Source organism: Lycium ferocissimum, chromosome 4 (assembly GCF_029784015.1).
Source record: "Lycium ferocissimum isolate CSIRO_LF1 chromosome 4, AGI_CSIRO_Lferr_CH_V1, whole genome shotgun sequence".
NCBI classification, from domain to species: Eukaryota; Viridiplantae; Streptophyta; class Magnoliopsida; order Solanales; family Solanaceae; genus Lycium; species Lycium ferocissimum.
In genome coordinates this window covers 50,307,833-50,324,563 of record NC_081345.1, presented here as the reverse complement: position 1 = coordinate 50,324,563, position 16,731 = coordinate 50,307,833, and the positions used below count along the sequence as shown (strand labels likewise).

The 16,731-nt window shown below is 34.5% G+C and overlaps 1 pseudogene; it reads left to right on the top strand.

Annotated features, from left to right (window-relative positions):
- Window positions 1-8,298: 8,298 nt before the first annotated feature.
- Window positions 8,299-14,601, top strand: LOC132054831 (tryptophan synthase beta chain 1-like; annotated as a pseudogene).
- Window positions 14,602-16,731: the final 2,130 nt, after the last annotated feature.

The following is a 16,731-nucleotide window of genomic DNA, read 5'->3' as shown; positions in this document are numbered from 1 at the left end:
ATACGGAGAAATAAATGCGTTCTTGTTACCTCGACGACCATGAGATATAGGCGTTATAGTAGCATCTACAACTTGTGAGTAGTTCAAGAGAATATCATAAAGTTACAATTAACCCGTCAACCCGAACCCATAGGTAGAAAGATTTGAAAACTCAACTGTTGGATTGTTAGTGGTCATAGCCCTAGATCTATCTCTTTCTCCGATAAAAATTTGCTCTTTCTTGGTTGAAGTTCATTATTTGTTTTCTTTTATTTTTAATTAGTTTACAAATATAATTTGGATTTTATTTCTTCTTTAGATAATTAGCATTAGTTTAATTTGATAAATAGTTAATTATAAGTCTCTGTGGGATCGATATCTGGACTTAAAAATCCTATATTACTTGTACGACCACGTATACTTGCGTGTGCGTTTGGGAGCAACAGTGGGTTGTCCACCTTGTCCGGCCCAGCCCCCTAATAAAGCCCACCTAGCCTAGCCCCTTACACCTCTTAGTGGGTCTGGGCCGGGCCGGTGGTGGGCCGGGTTTATCGGGCCGGGTTCGGGCCGGCCTGGCCCACTTGGCACCCTTACTTTCAAGTTTTTTTTTACTTAACAATCAACTACAGAACATATCACGTGACGTTAAATTGACATACACCTGAAGTACGAGAGATAATGGTCAAAAACACAACTGAAGTATTACTTTTTGTGAGTTTTCTACCTGAACTATCAAGTGTTTGCATTTCCTATTTGAATTATCACCAACTATTTATCAAAATACACCTAAACTAGTATCTGATGGTGCGTGGTGTACACTCTTTTTTTTTTTTTGGTTTAAAAATGGCGCCAAATGGCACTCCACGCAGATAATTAAAGGAATTAATTGGAAAATTAAAGAAAAACTAAGAGATAATGGCCAAAAACACACAGGAGGTATTACTTTTTTTGCGAGTTCCCTACCTGAACAGTCACCAACTGTTTATAAAAATACACCTTGAAATTAATGAGTCGGCTATCATGTGGACGAAATTTTATGGGCAAATTAAGCTGTCACGTGATTTTTGGTGATTCTATTCAAATACTTGGTTTAGTCAGCTTCGAGGTGTGTTTTGATAAATAGTTGGTGATAGTTCTGGTAGAAAACGCAAACACCTGATAGTTCAGGTACGAAACTTGCATAAAAGTGATACTACAGGTGTGTTTTCACTATGATCTCTTGTACTTTAACATGTTGGTAAATTTTGCGTTTAATTACAACAAGCCTGCATATTTGAAGTTAATGGTCAAAATACAAATTTGAACAATCACTTTTTCGCAAGTTTCAAATCCCAACTATCAATTGTTCCCTTTTCCTACCTGAACTATATCACCATCTATGTATTAATACACGCCTCAAAACTGACTAGGTCAACTATACTCTTCCCTTTTCCTACCTGAACTATCAACTATGTGAGTTTTAATACATAGATGGTAATAGTTCAGGTAAAGCAAACAAGTGATAGTTGGTGTATGAAACCCGCAAAAAAGTGATAGTTCAAGTGTGTTAATTCGATCATTATCTCGCGTATTTGACAACGAACCCTGGTACGTGTACCGAAATGAGGCTACTACTCCCTCCATCCCATATTACTTGTTCATTTTCTCCGTTACACACCCTCTAAGAAATCATAAATAAAAGTGTGCTTTTGCAACATTATCCTTATCTCTCTCCAATAAATTATATTCTAATCAATATTGATTACTTTAAAAAATAATTAATGTTAAGGTCAAAATAGAAAAACTTTAATTAATCCTTTCTTGGTTTTATAAATGGATAAGTATTTTGGGACTAATAATTTTAGTAATGTGGACAACTAATATGACACTTAGATTTAAAGATGACAAGTTTCCAAACAAACAAAACTTACTTCGGGGCACTTTACAACCCCTAAAACGACCATCCAAACGTGTAGGTATACTTGATGTATATAATGAGCCGACGTTATTGTACGCAAAAAAAGATATTAAGTTCTATATAAAATATTGATATTTCGGGGTTTTGTAACATGACTAATCTTTGCCCAAAGTATGAAAAAAATGAGATTTTGATAGCTTAAAAAAAAAAAAAAAGTAGCCTCTTTCACGCATAGATACTGTGCGTGAAACCTACTTTTGTAATTTTTTTTTTTTTTTTGTTATTTTGGTTCCAAATTTTTTTTTGTGCTACTTAAGTCGCGGACTCTAACTTATCTCAAACAACTATTTTAAAAGAATTTACTTTATATACGACGATGATGGTGTGAATAATAAAATTTGTTCCACTTTTGCGTTGCAGCATATAAACGGCTGTGCACTTGCACTTGCATTTCTCAACAAACTTTGCTCTGCTCTAAAGGATGGTGAAAATGTGGTTGTTAATTTAAGTGGTCGTGGAGATAAGGATGCTGCCACAATCTTCAATCATACATCAATACATTAATGGTGGAGTCAGGATTTTTATTAAGGGAATTCAAAAATATAGAGAAGTAAACACATGTAGAAGTTAAGAGGTTTCAACATCTACTATATATACATAAAAATAATTTAACCTTATATTTACAGTGTATCTTTCACCGAATGAATTCGGGATGAACCCCTGGTCCGTTACTCACTCCGCCCCTGCATTAATGAAATACCCTCTTAACTCCTATATATGTAAATAAACAAAGATATAAAATACCAACAACCTAACAGCTCGCTGAAATGGACAAGAAAATCACAACATACGTGGGAAACACAATTAAAGTGAGATAAGATACGTACATACCTATAAGTGGTTTTGTTCATCAATGCAAACGTGTTTCAAAGGAGGTTGAATAGGTCAAAGGCTTCTCTTAATTTGTTTTTCTCCTTTTCATTTAAAATATATTTAGACAATATTTATTTTTATAATTTTCGGATCTACATTAATGGTAGAGTATTTATTAATTTTCTTTTAGTGAAGGAATATTTTATAATATTTACTTTCCTTTTAGATTAGGATTTATAAGGGAAATATCATGTTTTCATATATATTTTTTCTCTTTACTTCCTTATAAATAGTAAGGCAAAATTGCTACAATACCCCCTAACGTTTGGCCGGATTATTTATAACACACTTCACCCGCCCCCCCCCCCCCCCCCCCGCCCTCCATATTTTTTGTGTATTTTAGACACCTTCCATTTTCTTCACCAATGATTACTAAGTGACCCCGAATTTTTTCCACCTAAGTGTAATACCCCGTGACGACATCACACCTTAAGCTTCATCTTTGGATCTTCATTATCAGTACAGAGCTTATTTAACTCTGATTTCACCTCTTTCATGAAGAACCCTAGAAAAAAATTTCAGTGAAATTAGAAGAAATTTCAATGAAATATAAGATATAAATAAAAGAGGAGAAAAAATTTACATAAAGATTAGCTTACCACTTGAATCCATTAGCTAATTTGAAGGTTTTTGATTGAAGTTCTAAGCAAAAATGGAGTCCAAATCGGGTCAATAAAAGGGTAAATGAAAAGGGATTTATTTTTTTACCGTTATTTGCGCCACGTGGCAAAAAATTAGAGGTTGAGGTCAGTTCAATATACTTATCACGCGCTCCTCGGTCATGTTCTCACGTTCCATGCTACACCTGATAATGGTGTGTAAAATACACAAAAAATATGACCAGGGGTTAATAGCTCCCCCCCCCCCCCCTCTTTCCCGGTAAAGGTTGAGTGTGTTATAAATAATTCGGCCAAACGTTAGGGTGCACTGTAGCTATTTTCCCTAAATAGTAATGTAATTTTCTGTTTTAATTGAATACAAGAAGCCTCCTCTTTTTTGTGATAAGTAATACAATGAATCTATCATCATCCTCTTTTTTGTTTTTTTTCTCTAATTTTTCTGATTTTCTAACACTATTATCATATGACAAATTTAGTGGCATATACTAGGAGTGAAGAGGGGAACCTAGACGTACATACGCAATTTGATAAGTCATAATCTAATGTGTCCTCACATTATAATGTGATAGATCCATAATAAAATTTACACTTTTGTGAAGCCTTTAAGACCAAACATGAATCTGAATCCATTTTGGATTTCTGTTCAAGAGTGATGGCTGTTGTAAATAGGTTAAGAAGATACGGGGTGGAAGTAGACAATGTGCGTGTGGTGGAAAAGATCCTTCGCTCTTTGACATCTAAATTTGATTTTGTGGTGTGTGAAATTGAGTAGTCTAAAGATTTAGACTCAATGATGGTAGAGCAATTGGAGGGTTTTTTACAAGCCCACGAAGAAAAGATAAAATGGAGACAAGAAGAGCCACTGGAGCAACTTCTAAAAACTCAGGCATCCTTCAAAATTTTGGTGGTGAAAAGAGTTATAGAGGAAATGGACGAGGAAGAGGTCGTGGCACTCGTGGAAGAGGAAGGACCATTGACAACACCTTCAATAATGAAGGGAGAAGCCAACAACCATTTTCAAGTTGTGGTCGTGGACAAAGAGGAGGAAGAGGGCGTGGCTATTACCAAGGCACCAACGAAATGAGGTATGATAAATCCAAAATTGAGTGCTACAACTGTCATAAATTTGGACATTACTCTTGGGAATGCCACAATAATGTTGAAAAGAAAGTTAATCTTGTTGACGACAAGAAAGACGAAGATAAGTCAACATTGTTAATGGCACTCAAAGAAGAAGGTAAGGATGATTGTAGTTCGTGGTACCTTGATAATGGAGCAAACAACCACATGTCCTTTGGAGACACTTCAAAGGTACAAATTGAAGGAAAAGGTACAATTCTGATCTCCTATAAAGATGGCGGCCACAAGTTAATTCAAGATGTTTATTATGTGCCAAAATTGAAAAGTAATATCTTGAGTTTGAGCCAACTTCTTGAAAAAGAATATGATATACATATGAAGAATATGCATCTTTGGCTTAGAGATTCAAGTGGAAAATTAATCGCAAAAGTGCGTATGGCAAAGAATAGATTATTTTCCTTGAATCTTAAGACAATAGATGCAAAATGTTTGAAGGCTAATTTGCAAGATGAATGGTGTTGGCACATGCTATTTGGGCACTTGAATTTTGAAGCACTCAAATCAATGGGTGAAAAGAAACTGGTACATGGGATTCCTTCAATCAACTATCTCAATCAGTTGTGTAAAGCTTGTCTTCTTGGAAAACATGCAAGGAGAAGTTTTCCGAAGGAGGCCACGTCAAGAGCAATCAAGCCACTGCAGCTTGTTCACATTGATGTATGTGGTCCAATCAATCCACCTTCTTCTGGTAAAAGCAAATACTTCTTGCTCTTTATTGATGATTTCAGTAGAAAGACTTGGGTGTATTTGCAAAAACTAGAAGCTTTTGTTGCATTTAAAAATTTCAAAGCACCTGTAGAAAAAGAGAGTGTTTATGAAATAAAAGCTTTAAGGTCCGATAGAGGAGGCAAATTCACTTCAAAAGAATTCAATGACTTTTGTCAATCTCATGGAATTTGTCGCCCTCTAACGGTACCTTACTCAGCCCCACAAAATGGAGTTGCGGAGAGGAAGAAAAGGACAATTCTTATTATGGCAAGATGTATGTTGAAAGCTAAAAATATGCCAAAAGAATTTTGGGCCGAGGCTGTTTCTTGTGCAGTATATTTGAACAACAGGTCTCCAATAAAAAATGTTAGAGATCAAACACCTCAAGAAGCATGGAGCGGAAGAAAGCCAAGTGTCAAGCACGTGAGAATCTTTGGAAGCATAGCTTATGCTCATATGCCACATCAAAGGAGAGTGAAACTTGACGATCGAAGTGTCAAGCATGTGTTTGTGGCTATGACACAAGTTCAAAAGGCTACAAGTTATACAACCCAAGCAACAACAAAGTGGTGGTGAGTCTTTACGTTGAATTTGATGAAGAAGCAGCATGGAATTGGGAGGCTCAGGAAGAAAGGACATATGACTTTCTTCCATAATTTAGAGATAACGAAGAACAGGAGACCATGGAACCTACACAAGATGCAACCCCACCTCCTTCTCCAACAAATGTTGCATCAGCTTCTTCTCAAGAGAGTTCAAATGAAAGGCCGCGGAGGATGAGGAGCATCTAAGAGCTCTATGATGATACAAAAGAAGTTACTAATTTTGATTTTTTGTATTGCCTCTTTGATAGCAGTGAACCAATGAATTTTGATAAAGCTGTTACAGACAAAAGGTGGAGATAAGCCATAGAGGAAGAGATCAAGGTAATAGAGAAGAACAACACTTGAGAATTAACAACTCTTTCCAAGGGTCAACAAGCAATTGGTGTTAAATGGGTATACAAGGCAAAGAAGAATGCCCATGGAGAGATGGAGAGATACAAGGCAAGAATTTTGGCTAAAGGCTACAAGCAAATGCAAGGCATTGATTATGAGGTGGTCTACGCACCTGTTGCCCGCATGGAGCTGATCCGTTTGCTGATCTCTTTGGTGGCACAAATAAAGTGGAACATCCATCAACTAGATGTCAAGTCGGCATTCTTGAATAGATATCTTGAAGAGGAAGTCTATATTGAGCAACCATTGGGCTTTCTGGTAAAAAATCATAAAGATAGGTGTTGAGGTTGAAGAAAGCTTTATATGGATTAAAGCAAGCTCCACGGGGGTGGAATAGTTGCATCGACAAGTATTTTCAAGACAATGGGTTTACTTGTTGTCTCTGTGAATATGCTCTTTACATTAAAGTTCATACTAATGGAGATATTCTACTTGTTTGTCTTTATGTTGATGATATTATTTTGATGGGTAATAACCCAAGTGTGTTTCAAGCTTTCAAGAAAGCTATGTCCCTTGAGTTCGAGATGACGGACATAGGGCTTATGTCATATTACTTGGGCCTAGAAGTGAAGCAAATGGAGGAAGGAATTTTCATATCTCAAGAAAGCTATATAAAGGAGATTTTGAAGAAGTTCAACATGTTTGATTGCAACCCCGTGAACACCCCAATAGAGAGTGGAACAAAATTGTCGAAGCTTGATTATGGAGAAAAGGTGGTCTCACTCTGTTCAAAAGTGGAAGTTTGAGGTACTTGACCTGTACGAGGCCAGATATACTCTTCGCAGTTGGAGTAGTATGTCGGTTCATGGAAGCCCCTACCTCCACTCACTTGAAGGTAGCTAGAAGAATTCTTCGTTACCTAAAAGGTACGATAGACCTTGGGTTGTTTTATTCTTCTTCTAATGACTTTAACCTTGTGGGATTTTGTGATAGTGATTATGCGGGAGATATTGATGATAGAAAAAGCACAACTGGTTTTGTGTTTTTCATGGGTGATTGTGTTGTTTCTTGGAGTTCAAAGAAACAATCCATTGTTACTCTCTCAACTTGTGAAGCCGAATATGTAGCAGCGACATTCTGTACGTGTCATGCTATTTGCCTGAGAAGATTGTTGAAGGAACTCAATTTGCCACAAATTGAAGCCACAATAATTTGTGTTGACAACAAATCGGTGCAAACACTTGCTAAGAATCCAATGTATCATGATCGAAGCAAGCATATTGACGCAAGGTATCACTTCATCAGAGAATGCATTTCCAAGAAGGAGGTAGAACTCAAGTATGTAAAATCTCACAACCAAGTTGCGGATATCTTTACAAAGCCTCTCAAATTTGAAGATTTTCAGAGATTGAGATCAAATCTTGAAATGAAGAAGAAAAATCAAAATTAAGGGGGAGATTTCTGGGACCCAATAAATTAAATAAAAGAAAAAGAAAAAGAAAAAGAAAAAGAAAAGGAAATAGTTGGCTACTTGTTGTTTGTGGACACAATAAATTAAACAACTTCTTGTTTGTGGACACAATAAATTAAACAAAAAGAAAATAGAAGAGAAAAAGGAAGTGGCAACAGGTTGCAAAACAGCAAGTTGCCACATTGGTTTCGTTTTGGTGAAGAGCAATTAAATTGTGCAAATTGCAAAGAACCAATCATTCTGCTTGGTTGAAAGGGAAGGCACCTTCTGCTATAAATAGAAGGCTTGTTTCGTTCATTTCTCAAACCAACACAGAGAGAGCAATAGAGAATAGAGAATAATTTGCAAGCTATTTTCTCTAGTTTGTGAGAAAATAGAGTGGAGTAATGTTGTAGTGAGTTGTGTAATAAAGAGTGTTGTTTCTTTTGAAGGTGTAGTAGTCTCTTGACACTACCAAGTTGTAATAAGTGTTATTATATTGCTCCGCTCAAATATTATATTTTCTCCACGTTAAAAGATTTGGTGTAAGTACTCTCTTATTCTTGTTATATAACGTGAATATTATCCTGGGTGGGATCATTATTTCCCAACACTACACGTGCTCAAATAACAACCTCCTGAAGATCTCGGATAAACAATCTTAAACTTTAGTCCATTCTATATATAGTTTCTCACACCCCTAACAAAAAACATACAACAAGACAATTATGGCATGTAATGTTAATGTTATTCTTCAACAAGGAAAATTTGCTACGTCAAGCAGAAGGTGGCAAAGCTTCCCGTCTCATAGTTATAAAGCCAATGTTATTTCTTCTATAGCTATTGGCCCAAGTCGACTTCCACAGTCACCATCGAAGCTAGTTTTCCATGAAAAAGAGAGACCAATTTTGAGCAATGAAAAATTTGGGATTTATGGTGGAAAGTTCGTCCCTGAGACTCTAATATCCTCTTTAACAAAACTTGATTACGAATTCAATTAGCGCTTTGCATGATCCTCAATTTCAGGTATGTCAAAATGTGAACTGAACTTTTTTACTCTATCTGTTACATTTTATATAGTGGTGTTTGATTGTACACGAAAAATCTGATAGAGAGAAATACTTTTGGCAAACTTGTTATTTAAAACCAACAATGAAGTTTGTATGGTTATACACACGTCATTAAGGGTAAATTAGAAATTTACAAATATTAAAGAGCCTCTAGATATGAATATATTTTTTTGGAACAAACTAAAAATGAAATAAAGAGCACTAACATATAAAATAAAACTGAGAGTACTATTTTCCAATTACATACTCCTACAAAGTGATGATTGTTGGGATCGAAATCATGGCGAAAGTTAATAAAGGAAACTTTAAAAGTTGATAAATCATAAACATAAGAACAATATATCATAAGAAAATTTTATAATGTACGTGTTTTGGTCAATTGACCAACAGTCATATGAGAAAACTAATATAAAAAAAGTAAAAATCTTTTTAGAAAATAATCTTCCCTAAATAAGATTCCTTTAATGAATACATTGTTGTGTTATTGTATAAAAGAAAGATTCTTAATTTATAAAATCCAAAGTCTTTACTCAAAGAAAAGGATTAGTTTTTCTTTTGAAAGTAAAAATACAATTATGGTAAGAAAATACTAATAAGGTAAAAAAATCAGGAAAAACTCTAACTGTGATTAGAGTTATTTTGAGTGCAGATGGAGCTTGGAGTGGCATTAAGGGACTATGTAGGTCGTGAAACTCCTTTATACTTTGCCCAAAGACTCACAGATCACTACAAGAACAATAATAAGGGGATAGGACCAGACATATATCTAAAAAGAGAGGATCTCAACCATGGTGGTGCACACAAGATTAACAATGCTTTTGCACAAGCGATGCTGGCTAAGCGTATGGACTGTAAAAACATCGTGGCGGCCACCGGTGCTGGGCAACACGGTGTCGCCACGGCGGCTGCTTGTGCTAAACTTTCTTTGGATTGCACAATATTCATTGGAAGCTTAGATATGGAGAGACAACTTTCCAACGTACTTTTGATGAAGCATCTTGGTGCAAAGGTACCTCCTTTCACTTCTTAATTAAGTTGTCTTTCTGTTTCATTTTATTTGATGGTGTTGACTGAACATAAAATTTAAAAAGAAATAGATTTTTTTTTTAAATTTGTGATTTAAGACAAATCACATACATTTGTATGATTACAAATCATCTTATTAAGGGTCTTCGCATGTGTGGATTGTCCCACGCAATTATGGACTCTTCGCATTTGAAGGCGTCTCTTCGCATTTGAAGGCGTCGCAAATGCGAGCATTTCATCCCATTTTGCGACCAAAATCAGCAAGAGCTGAAATGTTCCAACTTGTCTGAAACCCATTTAAAAAAATGACGCGTCCCTCAAAAGTGTCCGGTCTTGAATTTTTGTCTCCGCTAAACAGAATCTTTAAAAAATTACCTTAACTTGAAAAAATTCGCTAAGAAGAACTTTTGTTTCCCATCCGCCATAAATTCTAGCTTTTGCCTATAACGTAGAATTTGTGGTCAATTGAGTAGGTTCACTGTCTTGAAATATTTTGAACTTCTGCTTTATAGGCAAAACTAATTTATGTCCACAACTTGTGCCCGATGGACAACAAAAGTTCTGTCTGGTGTCCATCAGGCATAAGTTCCAGCCTTTGCCTGTAAGGCAAAACTTGTGATCAATTTAGCAGGTTTACTGTCTTCAAATATCATAAACTTCTGCCTTATAGCTAAAACTAATTTATGTCCACAACTTATGCCGATGGGCAACAAAAGCTTTACTTAGCTAATTTTCTAAAGCCGAGTTCTTTTTTTTTAAGTGTTAAGTGGGGCCAAAAAATCAAGACAACCCTTACAAAGGCCATTTGTTAACTTAACCATACTGAAATTGCGGAACAGATGTAAACACTCATTATACACTTTAGCGCTAGCATTTTCATGTAATCTCTATATAGATAAGTCCCGCAGAATACTTTTACCGTAGAATGCTTCTTTAACCTAAGCCCAAAAGTTTTTATTTGCAACATTACTTCCTCAAAAGTCCGATTCACATTTATATGAACTATTCTAGTCCAGATGACCTGAATAATCGGGTCATAATCAAACTTTCGAACGTAATCACATGATATAACAAATATTTTCATAATCATAGCTTGATACGAGTAATTAAAAGTAAGTTCTCTCTAAAGGCTTAATCTTTTAGATGAGGTGGTAACCCAATTTAACGTAGTATCAAAACAATCAAGAAATTTTGATTTCACATCTCACCGTCACCCAAAAAGTAAAAAGTACTTTTGTTTGGGATTTTTCTATGACAAAGAGAGGAAGCCACTAGTCCTACCAAGCAATTAAAGCTCTTGTTCTATACTCATGCACAGATCAAATCAGTTAAAGGAAGCTTCAAGGATGCAGTTTCAGAAGGCATTAGATATTGGGTTAACAATTTAGACATCACCTATTTCCTAGCTGGTGCAGCCGTAGGACCTCACCCTTGTCCCACTATGGTTCGTGAATTCCAATCAGTGATTGGAAAAGAGACGAGAAAACAAGCTATGGAGAAGTGGGGTGGGAAACCAGATGTGTTGGTGGCTTGTGTAGGGAGTGGCTCTAATGCATTGGGTTTGTTTCATGAATTTATACAAGATGAAGATGTGAGACTCATAGGAGTTGAGGCTGGTGGGACTGGCCTTGATTCAGGTAATAGCATCGGATTCATCTGAACTCAATACTTATTATGTTTAATAATTCATAAAAAATGTAATTAAATAGTAAGTCTGGAACCATACTTTTAAGAATACATGATCCACTATTAAAAATAATAAAGTTTAAATCCTAAATCGGCCTTTACAGACAAACACTCGGCAACTATGGCTAGAGGTCAAGTGGGAGTCTACCATGGTGTCATGAGCTATCTATTACAAGACGATGAAGGCCAGATTATTGGACCACACTCCATAGGTGTGGGGTAAGTTTTCACTTTCAAAACCCCTTTTGCCATTTTAAACTTTCCCTCTGTGAAGGAAATAAATTCAACATATGATATAAAAATAAAAAAATTGAGCCGTTTTGCAGATTTTAAACTTTCCTTTCGAGAATATGGGTTATTTCAACCAAAAAAAAGAACAAATGTATTAAGTGGAGATTGATCCCTAATTGTCTAGATAAATAACTTAACTTTTAACCAAGTGCACCATTTAGTTTTTTTCTAGCATGGGTTCTAGCAGATAATATTATACCAATATTAAAAAATATATACGAATGTTCACGTGCCCCAAAATTAGCACACAAATTCGCCCTTGATTCAATATTGGTGTTATTGACTCTACATGAAATTATTAGTATGTGTATACTTGTTATCACAGATTTTAAACTATATTGATAGTATAAATCCTTTTACACATTATAAATATATTTACGGAAAAGGGCCAAAATTACCCCTGAACTTTGGGAAATAGTTCATCCATACCCTTCGTTATACTTTAGGGTCAATTATCATTCTTAGTTATCTTGTAAGTCAATTATCTTATGTCTAACAGGTACAACAAGTGTACGTGTCATCCCGTGCCCTTGAAATTATTTTTCTCTCAAATAATTTTTACCCACTAAAATAATCCAACCGAGCTCGAATTTTTTTTTTTTTCCGGCCAAGGGGTAATGGGTTGGGTACATATCGATTTAGTGGAAAAGAAATTTCGAGTCGGGTTGAGTTATTTTAGTGGGTAAAAAATTATTCGAGAAAAAATAATTTTGAAGGGCAAATTTGGGATGATCTTAGTACATTGTATTAACATTAGGGTATAAGTGGCCGTAGTATAACTGAGGGATATAATTGATGCTAGTATAACGAGGGTATGCGTATTTTCCGTTTTCCCGAGTTGAGGGTAATTTTGTAAGCCTTATCCGATATATTTATGACTTAAATCCTTGCTATATATATTCTAGGAAGCAGCCCCCCTCCAGTACGGGGAGTGTCCAGTGGGGGACTGATTTGCTGACATCTGGACACTTACAGATCTAAGGACCAGCAATTGTTTAGCCAAAACAGCCACTTAAACCATGGTTACACTAAAGAACCATTTATACTATGTTGTTTCCTTATTGACAGGCGAGAATTTTGCTCCATTTTGGTCTCTGTTTTTCTTTATCCGACGACAAAAATCGGAAATATCTCGTTTCATGGTTTTTTTTTTTTTTCATTTTCATTTTCTTTCATTAAGTTCCATTATTTTCACTTTCCAAGTCTCCAAAAATTGATTAAGTTCCACCTCAAATCACAGTCTTTTCAAATTAAATACTCCATCATCTTCATATTGTTTAGCAACTCTTCCAGGATTCCTATATATATATATATATATATATATATATATATATATATATATATATATATAGGTGTCGGTAATCTGAGACGAAAAATTCTATAGTATGTATGTTCATAATAGTTAGATTCCCAATTTTTTTCCAATTAAGAAGAATCGAACAGATTAAAATTGAGTCGAAGAGATTGATACTGCGATCGTTGATATTAGGCGATATACATAGCAAACCAGCGAGAGAAATCTTTCTTCCCTTGGTTACTGTTCCTCTCCCAGAATTTCTATGTAGGAACTACATGAAATCTTGAAAACAAAATGTTATCTTTTCCACTAATTGTTGTAAAATTCCAATTGAAAAATAGCACTTGAACTAAGGGGTCGTTTGGTTCAAAAATAAATTACGTTGGGATAAATTATGCTGGGATTAATTATGTTGGGATAAGTTATGCTCGGATTAGTTATTCTGGAGTTATTTTTTATTGATTGTTTGGTATGTTCGACTAAAAGTATTATACATCGAATAATTTCTAAAAAGAAAAGGTTTCTTCCTTATCCCGGGATAACTTATCCGGGGATAACTTATTCCACCCTATGGCAGGTATAAGTTATCCCAGTACTATTTTTACTCTTGGGATAATTTATCCCATGATTACTAACTAAACAAGGGATAAAGAATTGCAAAATTCTTATCCCAGGACTATTTATATTTATTCTTCATACCAAACGACCCCTAAGCATTTACTGACTACGACAACAACGAAGGAAATCCCATAATAAGTCAATGTATAAGCAAACATGGATTTCATAATTTTAAAAAGAGACCTGCATTTCTCTAAGTAAAGTATGACCAGAAAGGAGCAAGATTCTCACCTATATTAACGTTGCCGATAAGGAATGATTAAAATATAACATTAATATGTGGTTTAACCATGGTTTAAGTGGCTGTTTTGGTTAAACAATTGCTGGCCCTTAGATCTGTAAGTGTCCAGATGTCAGCAAATCAGTCCCCTACTGGACAAACTGGACACTTCCTGTACTGGAGGGGAGGTGCTTCCGATATTCTACATTATACCCCTTAGGGTGTGACCTTTCTTCGGACCCTTGCTAATGCAGGGTGCTTTGTTTACTGGATTGCTCTTTTAAATCCTTGCTATATGAGTATTCAACATAACATTCCTAATTTTATTTGTGCAATATTGTTTGATACATGTAGATTAGAGTACCCAGGTGTTAGCCCAGAGCTTAGCTTTCTGAAAGACGTTGGGCGTGCAGAGTTTTCTACCATCAATGACGAACAAACCTTAGAAGGTAATTATCTCAAAACAATTATATTTAATTTATAGACTTTTAACTTATATGAATATGTAAATTTTTTTACACTTTTGGTGTTGCAGCATATAAACGACTGTGCAAACTAGAAGGGATAATCCCAGCCTTAGAAGCTTCTCATGCACTTGCATTTCTCGACAAACTTTGCTCTACTTTAAAGGATGGTGAAAAAGTGGTTGTAAATTTAAGTGGTCGGGGAGACAAGGATGCTGCTACAGTCTTCAATCATACATCAAAACATTAATGAAAGACCTTGTAAATAAACATTAATGTAAATAAACCCAGATATACCATACCAACAAGCTTACAGCCAGCTCAAGTGGACAAGAGGATCACTACATAGGTAGGGAACACAATTAAAGCTTAGATAAGATACAGAATATCTGTAAAATCGTCTTGTTCATCAATGCAAAAGTATTTCTAAGGAAGTTGAATACGTCAAGCCTTATCTTATTTTCTTTTTCTCCTTTATATTAAAATATATTTAGACAATATTTAATTATATAATATTTTAATTTAGGATCTACATTCATTGTAGAGTATTTATTTATTTTCTTTTAGTGAAGGAATATTTTAGAATATTTACTTTCCTTTTAGATTAGGATTTATAAGGGAAATATCATGTTTTCATTTATATTACTCTCTTTAGTTCCTTATAAATAGCATTGTAATCTTCTATTTTGATTGAATACAAGTAACATTACAATGAACTAGTCTCAGTGTACGCATATTGCGCGTAACCAAAGCACGTACATCATTCGACATCAATCACTACAGAAAAAAATTGGACTTAGCTACTACTTTGTTGTAATAAATATTAGGAAAATTATTAATTTACAATTTTGTCATCTACTTTTAAAGGATAAAAGGCAAACAATATTTCGCTAGGTTGCCAAAAATAACGGGAGTTCTTTGTTATTCCAAAAATATATATTATTAGTGTTATAAAAAACAAGGACTCATACGGCAAAATAATTCTTTATTATTTCAAAAATATTTATTATTAGTGTTATAAAAAGGAACTCCTGCGGCAAAAAGACTTTTATGGCAGTTTCATATTGTCAAAAATAACGGGAGTTCTTTATTATTCCAAAAATATATATATTAGTGTTATAAAAAAGAAGGACTCCTACGACAGTTTTTTATTGGTCAAAAATAACCGGAGGTTTTTATAAAAAAAAAAAAAAAATATATATATATATATATATATATATATATATATATATATATATATATATATATATATATATTTCTATGTATTTTTTAGTTTGTCAAAAATAACGGGAGTTTTTTACTTTCAAAAAATATATATTATCAGTGTTTATGCATAATTACAATTTTATCCAACTTAAAATACACCTTTGTTCTAACAAAACCTATACTAATAGTATAAGAAAAATCGGAAATATAGACGGAACAAACCAACTAAAACAAACTACAAAGCAAATTATTGGAATAAAATTATCATGAACAAATACCCGAGTATGATTCAAGACTGACGACAAATGCGCAAAACTTTAAAAGCAGCTCTCCTCGTGTAAATATTTAAGTGCTTATTTGGAGGATACAAATAATTAACCTTCTGCTCCTTTGGACTCAAATTTATTGATTTCCTTACAACATTAGTACCTACATAATTTTTCAATAAACAACATAAATAAATGAATTTTGATATTAAAAAAAAAAAAAAAGCGGAGGAGAGATTTTATGAAACTCACTGTTCCTTACAACATTAGTACCTACATAATTTTACAATAAACAACATAAATAAATGAATTTGATATAAAAATAAAAAATAAAAAAAAAAGCGGAGGAGAGATTTTATGAAACTCACTGTTCCAGGGAGTCCCAAACTACTTCAAATAACTTTTTTTTTTTTCAACTCATAATTTGTCCAACCTCCCATGAATTAGGTTTTCTATGAAAGAAACATCATCATCCACCTCATAGTTGAAGTCTCTCCCACCAATTTGGTGTGGTTCCATTTGTAGTTTTCCCTACATAAAATTGCAAACGAAAACATATAATCAATTAATCATGAGCAAAGCATACAATAGATCTATACGCAATTGAATCAAAATTCATTCAAGATATTGTAATTGGAGTAATTGGAGTATTTCAAAGCTCACTACTCTAATAAGGTATAAGTTAGGAATTTCTCTCTCTAGAAATGCGATTCCTTCTCGGAAACCGCTGATAACCGGCGTACACCGACATGGCTAAGAAATCCAAGATTGGAAGGAGAGGCCAGCAGATCCAAAACAATAATATGCAAGTTGATGTAGGGTGAAGAGGAGTTGCAACAACCTCTAACTTGACTATGGTGATGGGGAAACGTGCAGTACTTCAATCAATTGATGCTAGAAAAACGAAGAAAGTCAATGTTTT